The sequence below is a fragment of the Lucilia cuprina genome, chromosome 3 (assembly GCF_022045245.1).
Source record: "Lucilia cuprina isolate Lc7/37 chromosome 3, ASM2204524v1, whole genome shotgun sequence".
Taxonomy (NCBI): Eukaryota; Metazoa; Arthropoda; class Insecta; order Diptera; family Calliphoridae; genus Lucilia; species Lucilia cuprina.
Window position 1 is genome coordinate 7,693,645 of NC_060951.1, and position 3,708 is coordinate 7,697,352.

The window sequence follows — 3,708 nt, forward strand, 5'->3', positions numbered from 1 at the left end:
AGAAGAACAGAACTAGAACAGAACTAGAACAGAACTAGAACAGAACTAGAACAGAACTAGAATAGAACTAGAACAGAACTAGAACAGAACTAGAACAGAACTAGAACAGAACTAGAACAGAACTAGAACAGAACTAGAACAGAACTAGAACAGAACTAGAACAGAACTAGAACAGAACTAGAACAGAACTAGAACAGAACTAGAACAGAACTAGAACTGAACTAGAACTGAACTAGAACTAGAACAAAACTAGAACAGAACTAGAACAGAACTAGAACAGAACTAGAACAGAACTAGAACAGAACTAGAACAGAACTAGAACAGAACTAGAACAGAACTAGAACAGAACTAGAACAGAACTAGAACAGAACTAGAACAGAACTAGAACAGAACTAGAACAAACTATAGAACAGAACTAGAACAGAACTAGAACAGAAACTAGAACAGAACTAGAACAGAACTAGAACAGAACTAGAACAGAACTAGAACAGAACTAGAAACAGAACTAGAACAGAACTAGAACAGAACTAGAACAGAACTAGAACAGAACTAGAACAGAACTAGAACAGAACTAGAACAGAACTAGAACAGAACTAGAACAGAACTAGAACAGAACTAGAACAGAACTAGAACAGAACTAGAACAGAACTAGAACAGAACTAGAACAGAACTAGAACAGAACTAGAACAGAACTAGAACAGAACTAGAACAGAACTAGAACAGAACTAGAACAGAACTAGAACAGAACTAGAACAGAACTAGAACAGAACTAGAACAGAACTAGAACAGAACTAGAACAGAACTAGAACAGAACTAGAACAGAACTAGAACAGAACTAGAACAGAACTAGAACAGAACTAGAACAGAACTAGAACAGAACTAGAACAGAACTAGAACAGAACTAGAACAGAACTAGAACAGAACTAGAACAGAACTAGAACTAGAACTAGAACAGAACTAGAACAGAACTAGAACAGAACTAGAACAGAACTAGAACAGAAATAGAACAGAACTAGAACAGAACTAGAACAGAACTAGAACAGAACTAGAACAGAACTAGAACAGAACTAGAACAGAACTAGAACAGAACTAGAACAGAACTAGAACAGAACTAGAACAGAACTAGAACAGAACAAGAACAGAACTAGAATAGAACTAGAACAGAACTAGAACAGAACTAGAACAGAACTAGAACAGAACTAGAATAGAACTAGAACAGAACTAGAACAGAACTAGAACAGAACTAGAACAGAACTAGAACAGAACTAGAACAGAACTAGAACAGAACTAGAACAGAACTAGAACAGAACTAGAACAGAACTAGAACAGAACTAGAACAGAACTAGAACTAAAACAGAACTAGAAAAGAGCTAGAACAGAACTAGAACAAAAGCATCAACTACAGTAATTCACTTTCAATTCCTATTTTTTCATCATTATTCGTTTAAAAAATAAATCGGGTAATTTTTTTTTAAAGCGTCTTTCAACACCCACACAATATATATTGTGTATTTCAAAGCGTATGTATAGCTACGACCTAAGAAAATACAAAAAAAAAAATAAATTTATTTAAAGAACCCAACTATATCCAAATAGAATTCAATGAAAGTCTAAAACTCCCCAAAAAAAAAAGTGGGTGAAAATAAAGTTAAATCGGTTAAAAAAAAGGAAAACGATAATACGTTGTTCTTTTGCTTGAACTAACATGCATATAACAATTCGTACTGCATACTTTTAGAGGCAGCATATACACATACAGACACTGACAAATACATAACACATACAGTTTGTCGTTTGTAGACATTTTAACAAAACACAAAGTGACAATTTGATATATTGCTTGTAACTTGTGTAAACATGTTAAAAAATTTATAAACATGTAAAACTATGTAATACTCACATTAAACTTATACTCGGAGATACATTTACACATACATGTGTATGTATATACATACATATATCTGCAATAATACATAGCCGAAAAGACACACTTTACAGATAGTTGGAAAACTATACATATGTATGGAATCTGGTAGACTGCATCACATTTAAGCTGAAATCTAGCAAAGAATTCATGTGATTATGCTGAGATAGTTATGTATGTATGTGTGTGCTTTGCGGCACCATCATGTCGACAGCATCAAACAAAAAATTTGTGACACAAAACGAGGCACAAAGAAGAAAGAGAGCACCGAATACAGAGTAACAAATCGGATCGTAGATACACTTTATATTTAGGAACCAAAGGGGTCCCCAAAAGATTCGATCCAATTATGTGAAATGGTGCATAAGGACTTGATTTGATAACCCGAGGCATTGATATAGGATATAGGAACCTTCTTTTTAGGTAACACAATAAGAAGACCATAGAATCGATCTAAAAGTGTGTATTACATATCTTTTTCACCCACTTTTGTCATAGACCCAAAACAAATAGTGAAAGGAATCTGAACAAAAAAAAGAATGTCTTTCACTATTTAGTCGCACAACACATGATGGTGCAAAAGTATAATTTTTTTCTCGCATATTCACTGCCTACAAATAGGACACTACAACAAATATAAAGAAAAACAAACACTACAAATAAAACCATCAACAACATTAATACATACACTTGTATATAGTTGTTGCAACATGATGTCTACTAAAATGCTGGCAAAACCAAAAAATCAACTTGCTCGCATATGACTGCAAAACACGATATATCTACGGCTGTTGCAACATTTAAACTTGATCCACAAACAGAAAATTGTTCTACTTGTATTTAAACATCAACAGTCAAAAATTCGTGCAGATATCAGTCAAAAAAGAAAACACAAATAAAAACATATACATACAGGCAGAAATATGCCCAAACATGTGTGAATGTTTTCTCGCTGTAAAATTCAGGTTAAAAGTAGTGGAAAATTAGCAACATATTTTGCTGTTGATTCCATTTTATTTGTCCTACTACTGCCTTTGCTGACTGCTAGTTTTTCTACTCGTAAAAGTAAAGTGCTGGTGATAAGGTTTCGTCAATCAAAGTGATGTGTAAGTGTGTTGGAAAAAGTGAAATTGCGTCTGTGTGAAAAACAGCATCCAGCAGATTGGCGGAAGGACTGTTAAAGTCTAGTCTATGGTATAGACTATGGTCTAGTCTATGGTCTAGTCTATTGTCTAGTCTATAGTATAGTCTATAGTCTAGTCTAAAGCCTAACCTATAGTTTAGTCAATAGTCTACTCTATAGTCTAGTCTATAGTCTACTCTATAGGCTAGTCTATAGTATAGTCTATAGCCTAGTCTATAGTATAGTCTATGGATTAGTCTATAGTATAGTCTATGGATTAGTCTATAGTCTACTGTATAGTCTGGTCTATAATCTAGTCTATAGTCTGGTCTATACTATTTTCTATAGTGTAGTCTATAGTCTAGTATATAGTGTAGTATACAGTCTTGTCTATAGTCTATTCTATAGTCTAGTCTATACTTAGTATAGTCTAAAGTCTAGTCTATAGTCTAGTCTATAGTCTTGTCTATAGTCTAGTCTATAGTCTTGTCTATAGTCTAGTCTAAAGTCAAATCTATAGCCTAGTCAATAGCGTACTCTATTGTCTAGCCTATAGTCTATAGTCTAGTCTATAGTCTAGTCTATAGTCTAGTTTATAGTCTAGTCTATAGTCTAGTCTATAGTCTAGTCTATAGTCTAGTCTATATTCTAGTCTATAGTC